The sequence below is a fragment of the Balaenoptera musculus genome, chromosome 2 (assembly GCF_009873245.2).
Source record: "Balaenoptera musculus isolate JJ_BM4_2016_0621 chromosome 2, mBalMus1.pri.v3, whole genome shotgun sequence".
NCBI lineage: Eukaryota > Metazoa > Chordata > Mammalia > Artiodactyla > Balaenopteridae > Balaenoptera > Balaenoptera musculus.
The window spans coordinates 77,018,212-77,031,185 of NC_045786.1; the positions used below are offsets into that span (position 1 = coordinate 77,018,212).

The following is a 12,974-nucleotide window of genomic DNA, read 5'->3' on the forward strand; positions in this document are numbered from 1 at the left end:
CGTGGGCTTCTCATTGCGATGGCTTCTCTCCTTGCACAGCACGGGCTCTAGGCCCACGGGCTTCAGTAGTTGTGGCTCGCGGGCTCTAGAGCGCAGGCTCAGCAGCTGTGGCGCATGGGCTTAGTTGCTCTGCGGCATGTGGGATCTTCCCTGACTAGGGCTTGAACCCGTGTGTCCTGCACTGGCAGGCGGATTCTTAACCACTGCGCCACCAGGGAAGCCCCAGGTGTTTCTTTTTAATGGCGCCTCTCTTCCTAGACCTTCTTACTTTCCAAGCCTGCACAGAACTAGCTATTACACACAGGGAGGCCCCGGAACTCGTGTTTCCACGTCTTCAGATTCGATGGAGAAATCCAGATTTCAGGATTGCTGGCCGGGGAGCAGGCGGCACCCACGGCCACTCCAGCCCCGACCCAGTCCGTGACCTTCGGCCGCTGCCCGCGCGTGGCTGGGCGCCGGAGCCTTCGAGGACCCGCAACGCGACGCACATGCCCGTGCCCGCCTTCCGCGTCGGCGAGAAGAAAGGGAGCCCGGACGCGCGGAGGCTGACCCGGAGCCTACCCATGAGGCAGCGCGCCGGCTCCTCGAGAGCCCCCCCACCCCGCCCACGGCTCGGCCGCCTGCTCCGCAATGGGAGCCGCCGCCGTCGCCGCCGTGTAGTTTTTCGTGCTCCTCCTTTTCCTCCTCCTCTTTCTCCTCCTCCTCAGGGCCCCAGTCAGGCCGATCCGCTCCGCTCACGGTAAGCGCCCCCCGCCCCCGCCCGCCCCGCGCTGCAGCAGGCAGAGGCCCTCCCGCGCGGCCTGCGCCGCCTCACTCCGGGGGCGCCGGGCTGGGGGTGTCGAGGCCGGCGCGGGTCGCCGAGAGCGCCCAGGGCGCGGGGGAGGGGACCGGCTGCGCGGCGGCGGCCGGACCGCCATCTTGCGCCGGCCCTGGCGGGGGAGGGATCGCGGCGCGACGCGGCAGCCAGCTCGGTGCGGCAGGCCGGGGCCGCGCAGGCCGCGAACGACGCCGTTTCCCCGCCCCGCCTCGCCCCCCAGGGCCTGTTTGCCCCTGGCCTGGTTTGGGCTTTTCTTTTCGGAGGCTGCTCCGTTGGTCTTCCGTACATTTTGTGCCGCTGTTTGGCGGGGACCCGTGCCCTTCTCGCTCCAGCTCTCCCCCCGAGTCTCGTGAGTCGTAGGCAGAGACCACAGGGGGTGCCGAACTTTGAAGCTCGGGGACCCTAGGGCCCAGGTTCCCCCGCCCGGGTGACCAGTCAGTACCTGCTCACACCCTCCTTGTCAAAGGACTTCCCCGCTCTGCCCTACACGTCCCGTTATTGTCTGCAGGAGAGGGGCCCTGAGGAGAAACGTGGACTTGATAATACAGTTCCCTAACTGAGCTTGCAGGTTTCACTTCGTGAGACGGAAAGAATGATCTCACTCTGAGGTTTTATCCTGCTCTAGAGATGGACGGAGTTCCTCCCAACTTATCTCAAGTGTTAAACGCTTTTACGGAGCGATCGGCTAGAGAGGAGAAACGTCAAAGTAAACCCACTTCTGCAAGCACGGGAGACCTTCGTTCCAGGGGGTTCTCTTTGTTTGCCAAGAGTTGTTAGTTAAAAAAAAAAAAAATTCTGTGAACTTAAACCTGATTTATTTATTGTTTTCAGGTTTGAACTGTGTTTTAAGAATTTGACGTCTTTTAGCGGCATTAAACATAAAATTGAAGCATTAGAGGAGTGATTTAAAGTACAAAAGCCACCTCTCTGCAATTGTGAGGTGTCCTGCTTTGGGGGATTACTGTGCCAACTCAGGCTGTCTCTAAGCAGAAACTTACTGTGCCTGTGACCAAGGCACTGGTTTGCTTAGAGAATTAAGTTGGGGCTGTGTGCTCTCGATGTTTTAAAACATCAGTACAAATACCATTCTAATTGTATCTTGCATTTGTATGGGTCATTGTTACCGGCTGATACGTATCTCCTAACCCCTTTTACAGTGGTCTTTGCTGCTAGAACTGATTTTGAAGGTTAGGAAAGAGAGCTCAGGGTGAGAGGTCTCTAATGAAGTCATGGCTAGGAAGTGATAGAGCCTTTTCTAGAACCTTAAGTCTTCGGATTCCTCATTCAGTGCTCCATTCACTATGTTTCATTTTTTTGTGAGAATGAAGTGAGTGAGGAAAAGAGCAAAGGAGGCTCACCTACAAAATTTAAGAAGCACTATTCATTTGCCCCTTCCTTCGCATTTTTATTTTTCAGAGTTCATTTCTTAGCTTTTTAACTTTTTGTTATTTAAGTTTTCAGTTATTTTTTTCCCCAGACTTTGAAACGTTGAATAGCCGGGTTGAGCCCTCATACCCACCACCTAGTTTTTACGGTTGTTACTGTTTTGCCACATTTGCTTTACCCACCTATCTCACGGTTGTTTTTGGTGAACATTTTCAAAACATATTTCATACATCACGACAGTTCACACCGAAGTACTGTGTGTGTCTCAGTATGTAGATCATAAGATTAAGGTCAATTTTCTTTGTAACTGCAATAGGATAATCACACTTAAAGTTAAGAATAATCCCTACATAATTCCTGATAATCTAATGTATGTGTGTAGTATGTATTCACGTGTTCTTCACATGTTCCTTGTTGTCCCCAAAATGTTCTTTTTAGTCATTTATTTTGGAACAGTCATGCATTACATTTGTGTTAGTTCCTTTTAATTTAGTGTAGTTCCCTCTTTTTTTAAAATTACATTGACCTTTTGAAGAGACCAAGCCAGTAGGCTCATAGAATAACCTACATTCTGTATTTTACCGACAGTTTCTTCCTCATGGGGTTTAACTGTACCCTGTATCCCCTATACTTCCTATAAACTTGAAGTTAGGTCTAAAGGCTTGAGTAGATCAGGCTAAATATTTTTGGCAAGAATACTTCACAAGTCATGCAGTGTACTGCTCATTATACAACATCAGAAGGCACGTAAAGTGGGGTTATCCTGTTGGTAATCCTAAATTTGATCTCTTGGATAAGATGGTGACAGACTATCTTTCCACTGTAAGCATTTCCCTTTGCAATTAGCAGATAGTCTATGGGGTGATATTTTGGCATTAGTATTTGGTAAGAGTTTTACTGCAGTAATCTGATAACACATAGTTGGGAGCAATTGTCTAGAAATGGGTGTTTGGGGATGAAGGAGGGGAGCAGTTTTGAAGGATAGAACTAACTTACCTAGTTTAGGAAACTTGGAATTGCTGCTCTAGTTGACATCAGAGCCTACAGTGGCTAGGGGAGAGGAGACAGTAGATATCAGACTTTGCCTCCTTTGAAAGTTTGCTCAAGACCCTTGTAGGAGTAGTGAGCTGTGAGAAATAGAAAGTTCTGGGGTAGTTTGGTTTTGGAGGACTGCAAACCTCAGCATCCCCACTTCAACTCATTCTTTCCAGTTAGGCTATCTCATCCAGTCCTGCTTCTTCAGTCCAGTGTTTTACTACCCAGCATTGGCTTTCTTAGTAAGGGAGAGGAGGGCAAAGGAAAGGAATAAATAATTTTGTACCCTTCTCTCCCACACTGTTTTATTTATTGAAGAGAACATTTAGAACCATACCAAGATTTCTTTTTCTTTACTAATTGGGCAGGGGATGTACCTACGCGGAATAGCAATTTTTGTAAATAGAAAGTAAATGATAGTTTTAGATGACAGGAAATTGGAGATTGTTGACAATATATTTTGTTATTTCAAAAGTAACTTTTGAATGATGAGAAATATTTTTGATATACTAATTAAATATATAGTCCTGAATAGTTTATTTTTTCCTGCTTCAGAGGACTCAAAAATATTTGATTTTTTCAGTCAAGTTGTTTTAAAGATATATAATGATTTGATTTACTTGGTAACATTTTTCAAAAATGTGTTTTTGGGATTTTTATTGATTTTTTTTCAAAGCAGTTTTGTTTTAAGGATTCTTTTAATTCTCAATATAACAGGAAAAATAGATACCACTCTTTATCTTCTAGATCAAAAGGAACTTTATTTTTTAAAAATTATTTATTTATTTATTTATGGCTGTGTTGGGTCTTCGTTTCTGTGCGAGGGCTTTCTCTAGTTGCGGCATGTGGGGGCCACTCTTCATCGCGGTGCGCGGCCTCTCACTATCGCGGCCTCTCTTGTTGCGGAGCACAGGCTCCAGACGCGCAGGCTCAGTAGTTGTGGCTCACGGGCCTAGTTGCTCCGCGGCATGTGGGATCCTCCCAGACCAGGGCTCGAACCTGTGTCCCCTGCATTGGCAGGCAGATTCTCAACCACTGCACCACCAGGGAAGCCCAAAAGGAACTTTTATTTTTTAAACATTTTAAATTATTTTATATTTAAAATGTTTTTATATATTTTATATAATTTTATATCATATAATTTGTATAATTAACAGAAGAATAAAGAGGTAATGTAAAACAACTTATTAGAGCTTTTAATAAGAATTCAAACATAGCAAATATTTTTGTATATACTTAGAAAAATAAGAAACAAAAAAAATATTTCATGCATCTAATTAAATACTACCCCTACAATTAATATGCATCACATTTGAATGCTCTTGGCAAATACTATAATTGTAGCCCACAGTTTTTTGGGTTTTTTTTTTAGTTTTTTACCCACGCAAAGAGCATCTTCCTTTATTCTTACACTCGTGCGCAAGAATATTGTATCTAGAGGGTAAGAGAGAATTCTCTTATAGTTCCTGCAAGTGCTTTTCCTAGTTGCATGAGGAATGTTCTTCTTGGTAACTTACAGTTTTGTAATTGAAACTTTCCCCATACAATGATCATAATATCAGTCATAGGCCATCATCTTCAAGTCATTATTTTGCAAGTACAGTTGACCCTTGAACAACATGATTTTGAACTGTGCAGGTCCACGTGGATTTTCTTTTTCAATAAAAGTGCTACAGTACTATATGATCAGCATTTGGGTTGAATCCATGGATGCCGAACCATGCATACAGAGGGGCCCGCTATTACACACTGATTTTCAACTGCACGGGGCTTGGTGCTCCTAACCCCTGTGTTCAGCAATCAACTGGATAGATTCTAACTTTCTTAATCAGTGTCTATCCCTCCTTCAGTCTTTTTATACAGTACAACTCTCTCCAGGTTAACTTATGCAGGATTTTTAAAAACTCACTGATGCTTGAGAATGCATTGAGCTGAGAAGAGTACTCGTTTTTCTTAGGACCATAAGAATCATCACATATGTTTGAAAACCAGATTATGTGCAGTTGACTTCTCTTCCTTTCCCTTTGTGAAAATGCACAGAAGTTCAACCTTGTTCTTCCTGATATTGCCAACTGAGGAAAATCTCTCACTAGATAATACTAAGCCAATTCTAAACTTATAAAAATTTGTCACAAGTTGTGTTTCTGACAGAATTTTCAAATTCTTTTGTCAATTCTTGTAATAATCTTGGTTCTGCTCTCACCCCTTTTCTGAATCACTGTGTAGATACGCATTTTTTCAAGCTTACAGTGTTACACTGTCACATGTTGCCCAGATTTTTAGTCTATATTTTTCAGGATTGAAGCTTGCCTGAAATGGGCAACATTGTCTGCATGTGACTAACTCATCAACTGTCATACGTGAACCTGGAACATAGTGATTTGGGATTTCAAATACTTCCCCAGTAGGTTCTTGCTTATCATTCCTTCTGGATCTTCTTTTTGCAGTGTGCATCATCAGATGCAACACTTGAAGGATTTTTTGAAAACTTGTATGGTTTAAATTTTTGTTGAAGGGAAGATGGCCATCTTTGCTTCATAATTGCAAGGTATTTTCAGTTTTAGTTTTCTAGACACCAATTAGAATAATCAATCCAATGAATTAAAATTTCTACATCATCTGTTTCCTTCTAATCACCATTGTATACACCTGCATTCAACACTTCTCCACTTATGAACTGTATCAAGTTAAATTTTAGCCTACAAACGTGAAGGATGAAAGAATACTGTCACATGTCCTTTTAGCAAAATAGCATGGTCCTGCATTTTTGTAAAAACATGGCATCATGAAGTTCTTCCTGCTGAATGAGAATACTGTATTTCCTTTTAGTTTTTAGAAATATATTGTTCACTCGTTGATTGTTGGAGTTTGAGAAAATCTATTTAGGGACTTAGTCTAAGATTTCCCACATTTCACTGTCATTATTACAGTCTGAAGTGCTTGCTATCTACCTTTGCATTTATCTTTAGTTTCATCTAATAATTCTGAAATGTCTCCTCTGTTAGTTTTCTTCTCTTCATTATGAACAGAAAATAAAAAGTTCTGACTTCATAACAGTAGTCAGTGAAAACTAAAAGCAGATGAAAGGATCTGCCACCCTAAAATGTGCCACTTTGACATAAGGATTATTTTGAGCAGAAGGCAATTGAGAACCAACAGATGCAGGAAGAGCCCTCTTCCCATCCCCTCCCCCCCCGCCCCGCCCCAAATTAACTGCCTAAAAGCAGGGCATACATTTCTTTTTGTGAAGGTTCTTACCTTACTGTACCAGGAAAGGAAGAGTGACTCGTATCACCTAAGATGGAGAGTTGATAGATGAGTGTGCATAAACAGACCCAACTAAAATAACCCTTATCTTCCATTAGTTCTGCCACGTATTTCCTAGTTTATTCCCCAGGATTTATTGTCTCTCAAAGCCCCAATTCCCTTTCCTTTGTTAAAATGGTTTATACACCCTGAGTCTAACTGCTTCTTTGAGTTTTACTTCTTTTCTGTGAACTCCAGTGCATGTAAATATTAATAAAAATTATGTGCTTTTTCTCCTGTTGATTTTTCTGTTGTTAATTTAATTCACAGGCCCCAGATACTACAACCTAAAAGGGTAGAACTAAAGTTTTTCCTTCCTGACACAGACTGCAAAGATAATGCCTTGAGTCTTCTATACCTTTTGGGAAGCTGATGCAGTATTTCGTGCGAAACAATAGGAAAACTCAAGAAAAGAAAGGTGAAGGATAATGCATTAGTGATGATTTATTTCACTCTTCCATTATCCTTCTAGGCAATTAAATCGTTCTTCTGTTTTCTTATTATTTTAGTTTTTTTTAAAGCATAATTGGGAAAAATTGATGCTCAATGGTGAAATAACACCTAGGATGGTGGAATTAGCAAAATATTTTGAGGTGTAGGAAGAATAAAATCACTAATATCCCATAATGTACCTTAGATTTATAAAAGGATTCTATGGGCTCACCTACTAATTGTAAGAATGAGTTTTATTTTCTTTTAAAGTAATAAGTAACTTTTCCCTTTGTTGTTTGAAGATCTCTAGGAAACAATGAAAGTCATAAAATGTCAATTTTTAAAACTAGAACTGCTAAGGAAAGAAAATTAAAAACAACCTATAGACTCTGATAGTGTGCTGAAGGTTAATGGTTAGTTTGGATGGTAAGGTGCAGAGTTCCACTGCTTTCCAACACTGCTTTCCTCCTACTACTATGATAGGTTTTTTTCACCCTTTTGCACTCCATCTCTAATGGAGTAAGAGTTCTACAAGGCCCTCCCTTTACCACGTACCTATTTTATGAAACTGGATTTTCCTCACTTCAACAGAACAAGATGGTGTAACAGATTGAATACAGAAGCAGATAAGAGAATCCAGCTGTCTTTATGAACACAGATATTAAAATTAATGAGATTGTAAAAATGGAAAACAATGCCACTCCTCTAAATTTTTGTTTTGGAAAATACATCTATTTTTTATAAAAGTATTTGTGTTAATATGCAATGGGTTTGTTATAGTCACTTTTAAGTATATTAATATATATTTCTTAAATTTCTCAGGTTGGGTTTGTAGGCTTCATCCTTAGAAGTTAATCAACTGCACTCTTTTTTTTTTTTTTTGCCAGGTTTGATTTCTTCAGCATGACAACTGCCTGAATGCCTTTCAGTTGAGGGATATTAACCAAAGCAAAGATCATTAGTCTATGAAATAATTTGCTCCTTGCTTCTAGGTTCTACCCGTGTGTTCCTTATTTTGTGGGTATTTGTTCTTAACCTTTGGCAAGTTTGAGAAGCAAAACTTGGAGAGTTTGGGAGAGGTCTGAGGATTTTAGGTATATCCTAATCCCTATCTCCTTTGTTTACTCACTCACTCATTTTGCTTTTCCTATTCAGGGTTTAAGATTATCTGACTTTCAACTATACAGGATTGCTGACTGCTGATAGAAAGGTCCTCATGGAACAAAATGCACCATGGAAGTGGCTTTGTTAAATTCCATGAGGAAAAATAAATAATATATCTCCCAACTGTATTGAATAGAAAAAGGTAAATAAGAAAATTGGCACTACTTTTGACACTACATTGTTAGTATTTGTGTTTTTTTGAGACGTTATAACACAAGATATCTTTCTAATTTTTCATTTCTTTTATTGTAGTGTTTTAGTGACTATAAAGTATTTCATGGTTATATTTCATCCTCAAAATAAATAGTATTTGGAGATGGGTGGTATTATCCTTTACAGATGAGGAAATTGAGTTTCAGAAAAAGTTCATTTCATTCATTGTAGTACTTACTGGGTGCCAGACACTGCATATTCGTTTTGTAAGGTGTGATACCGTGGTCTTCCCTCACTTCAGCTTCAGCCTTTCTAGCTCAGAATTGTGTTCTCTTCTCTTTAGGTTAGACAGTGCAGGCCTGGCAGCACAACCTCTGGTGGAAGTGCCAGCTCCTAGAGCATTTGGTCTATTCTCTGCCTCACTGCATTCTGCAAGCTTCTGGTACTAGTATAACCTAGCTCTGCATGTGTTGGTGGAGAGTTACTGAGTTTGGAATTGATAAGTGACACAATAACAGCATTATTTTAGGAAATTGTTAATTTGGTGGTTCTGTATTGAATGGATGAAAGCAGATAGATCCAGATGCTGAGAGACAGTATAAAGTGAATCTTATAAAGTAAATCTGTTGCTATAGGTGTGAGGTTCTAAGGGCCTGAACAAGTACTATGAATGGAAAGGCAAGGTTGGTTGTAGGAAATATCTTGAAGGAAGACTATAGGACTGGGGAATTGATAGGATGAATGAAAGAGGGAAACGTTGAAAAAAACTGCAAAAGGGTGACAGTTTCATTTGTAGAAAAAGAGAAAGGCAAAAGTAGAACTAATTGTTAAAAATCGGGGTAAGATTAATCTAACATAAAATTACCATTCTTGACTAAAGTGTACAATTCAGTGGCATTTAGTATATTCACAATGTTGTGCAATCATCAATGCTATCTAATCCCAGAATGTTCTCAGTTTCTCAAACCCTTACCCATTAAGCAGTCTCTCTCCCCTTCCTCCCTCTCCCCCAGCCCCTGGCAACCACTGATCTGCTTTCTGCTCTATGGATTTGCTTATTCTGGGCATTTTATATAAATGGAAGCATAACATATGTGACTGACTTCTTTCACTTTGCATAATGTTTTCAAGGTTCATCATGTTGTCACATATATGAGTACCTCATCTTTTTTTAATTCCCTTGTATGGGTGTATCACATTTTGTCTATCCATTCATCAGTCAGTTGATAAACATTTAGCTTGTTTCTACTTTTTGGCTATTATGAATAATGCTGTAGAGGGGCTTCCCTGGTGGCGCAATGGTTGAGAGTCTGCCTGCTGGTGCGGGGGACGCGGGTTCGAGCCCTGGTCTGGGGGGATCCCACATGCTGCGAAGCGGCTGGGCCGGTGAGCCACAATTACTGAGCCTGCGCATCTGGAGCCTGTGCTCCGCGGCAGGAGGGGCCGCGATGGTGAGGGGCCCGCGCACCGCGATGAAGGGTGGCCCCCGCTTGCCACAACTGGAGAAAGCCCTCGCACAGAAACGAAGACCCAACACAGCCATAAATAAATAAATAAAATTTAAAAAAAAATGCTGTAGAACTAATTTTTGGGGGAAAGTTAATGTTCAGTTTTGGAAATATTGAATTTGAGGTGAGTTTAAGTATCCATATAGCAGTTTTCAGCAGTTAAGAGATGAAGGACTGAAACATAGTTAAGACGTTAGGGTTGGAAGTTAATATTTGATGATTTTATAGGCTACTATTGAGAACCGATAGCTAAGACTATGAAGTTTATTAGATCTGTCTTTTAGGGAACAATTTGTGTAGGGCTAAGGTCTAAACTTTATAGAACCTGATTTTACATTGTTTAAGAAGGAAGAGAATATGGAGAATCTGTAAAGAGTTAAAAAGGAGGAGATGGATAGAGAACCAGTCTGTTGGCATACAGAAAATTACTGAGGAGCATGTCTCAAGAAATTGGGTTAGGACTTCCCCGGGGGGTCCAGTGGTTAAGACTGTGCTTCCATTGCAGGGGGCGTGGGTTCGATCCCTGGTCGGGGAAGTAAGATCCTGCATGCTGTGTGGCATGGCCAAAAATAAATACACTCATAAATAAATAAAAGGTTTAAAAAAAATTGGGTTAAAATTGATGCAAGGTAAGGAAAATGAAAATGGAAGAAAGGGTTATTTGATTTGGCTGTTGGAAAGATTATTGGGATCTTAAGATGGATACCTTCAGCAGATTACTGTGTGGTAGAAAATGTAGCTGTCCTGCTGTGCTCAGCTCAGTTCTGACTGACTGGGTGGTGATAACTACAGTAAATCGACTGCATCCTGGATCAGGATCAGCAGGAGGTTTTATAATACTTGGACCAAGTGGAGATGGTGCAAAGAGAGATTCCCGATACCTTTTTGTAAAGAAGGGTTGCTTTTATCAATACATAGGAACTTTTAATGATTGTGCTGATTTGGATTGCTTTGTAGATTTAAGTAGTCTGCTCAAGCACAGGCTTGCTTTCTACTTATTAATATTACATTAAAATTTTTTGTGTTAACAAAAATGTTAAAATTCTAAAAAGTTGGTTTGTCATGATGATTTGAGGCTTGAGATGTTTGCTCTGAATCAGTATCTGTTAAATAGATCTTGATATCATTGGGAGTTCTGAGTTAAGCCACCAAACAGGCTTACTTATTAAAATGCAATTTATATTGTTTATTTAAAATTATTGGGGATTTCCCTGGCGATTCAGTGGTTAGGACTCTGCGCTTCCACTGCGGGGGGGCCTAGGTTCAATCCCTGGTCAGGGAACTAGGATTCTGCATGCCACGTGGGTGGCCAAAAAAAAAAAAATTATCAACTGCTTTTGTTTTTTTTTTTTTTTTTCAGGAATTTACTTGCTTCAAATAAACTCAAGAATTTCATTCTGAGTGTTGAGTTTCATTCTTTACGTTGTACTTGAGAGTTTCTAGAAAATCTTTGGGTATAGTAGGTAGATTACTAAAATTCTTAATTTCTAATTCCAAAATGAACTTTCATAATTCAACATTCTCAATTAGGGCAGTTTTTTTACTGAAATATGACAAATCCCCCTTTTCTTTCAGTCTAGGCAAAAAATTTACAAATACTAGATGAATATGTTTACAATATTAGGGTTGGAAGGATCCTTGGGGATCTTGAAAGTGACCATTTTCAATTGCATAATGTTTGAATTTTTCTTTGGTGGTCTGTCACATCTCAAGTTCATCTCATTTCCTGATATTTTAAGTGCTGATTGTTTTGTTTTTATATGAAATCTGCCTCCCTGTTATTTTGGTCTTGTTCCTGGTGGAGGCAAATAATATGTGGCTGAAATCTCTGGCCTTCGAAGTGCCTGGGTTTGAATCCTTGTTCTACCACTTAGTTTTGTTACTTTGGGTAAGGTGCTTAATCTCTATAATTCAATTTCCACAGCTGTAAAGCAAGGACACTAATGGTGTCTGCCTCATAGAGTTTTTTGGGGATTGGATGAAATGCATTGGATGCATGTATTTAATTAATTAGCAAATGGTAATGATAATTGTTATTATAAATAATAACATATAATAGTATGTAATGAATTAAGTAGTTGTATTGAAGCTCAAACTAGGAATGAAATTCTCTAGTTTACTCAAAACAAGTAAATATTAGCAGTGTTGTTATCGTTATTATCACTTGAGCCACAAGGAACAAGTCACCCTCTTGCCTTTTTTCTTATGACAAACTTTAAAATATCTGTAAACAGCTTTCACTTCTGCCACCCCTGCCTCACAGTCTCATGTTTTTCCTAGGTTAGATATATTAGTCCTTTGACCTAGACAAAGCTTTAATTCTAATTCTTTGTAGTGGGCATCTGTTGTTTTTGCTACCCAACATCCATTCACCCTTACCTCCCTTACCTTGGTAACATATGTCTTGATCTTGATTTTCCTGTGGGGAACCATCCCCTCCTCCAGTATTTATCTTGTGGTTGGTGTGTTGTAACTGCACCCCCCCGCCCCGCCCCTTTTGGGTCTCTGGTACCAGGAGGATCAATAGTGATTGGTTTAGGGAAGGGCATATGACTTTAGCCAAGCCAGTCAACTCCAATCAGAGCTGGTCCTCTTATCATTGTCCTGGTCTTGAATGTTGGAAGGTGTTAAGTTGAGCTGCTGTAGTCATTCACAATGGGAGGACCCTTTCTGAGGATAGAATCAGAATAGAGGAAGTGAAGCCTAGGGATGGAGAGAGAAAAACCAGGTTTACATATCATTGTTTAAAATGTGCCTACAGTGAATTCTGTAAATGAGCCAATAAATTCTTTTTTGCATAAGCCAGTTTAAGTTGGGTTTTCTTTCTGTTACTTAAAAGTTGAAAGAGTCATAGCCAATACACAGTATTCCAAGTGGGGATTGAATCCGACAGAATAGAATAAAACCATCATCTCTTTGACTTTAGACTCAAATTCTTTTATTTTGACACTGTATCACAAGTCTGATTATATCAGTTCCTGCTTAAAATCCCCTCAGTGGCTTTCCAGTTGCTCTTCGGGTAAGGACAGAATTCCTTAACATGGTCTCCAAAGTGGGGCGTTGTTTGACTCCTATCTTACCTCCCATTGTATACCATCTTGCTCTCTTTTCCAGTCACACTGGTTTCTTTTCAGTTTCTTATATTTTCTGTGCCATAGATCTTTTGCACATGC

The 12,974-nt window shown here is 40.5% G+C and overlaps 1 protein-coding gene across 1 annotated transcript in view; it reads left to right on the forward strand.

Moving 5' to 3' along the window:
* The first annotated feature begins 600 nt into the window (after positions 1-600).
* The window catches only part of ZNF280D (zinc finger protein 280D), a 125,534-nt gene continuing 113,160 nt past the window's right edge, over positions 601-12,974 (forward strand). The window contains exons 1-2 of the mRNA XM_036840313.1: positions 601-739; positions 8,132-8,282. The gene's annotated coding sequence lies outside the window, so the exon portion shown is untranslated. The remainder of the gene's footprint in view (positions 740-8,131; positions 8,283-12,974) is intronic.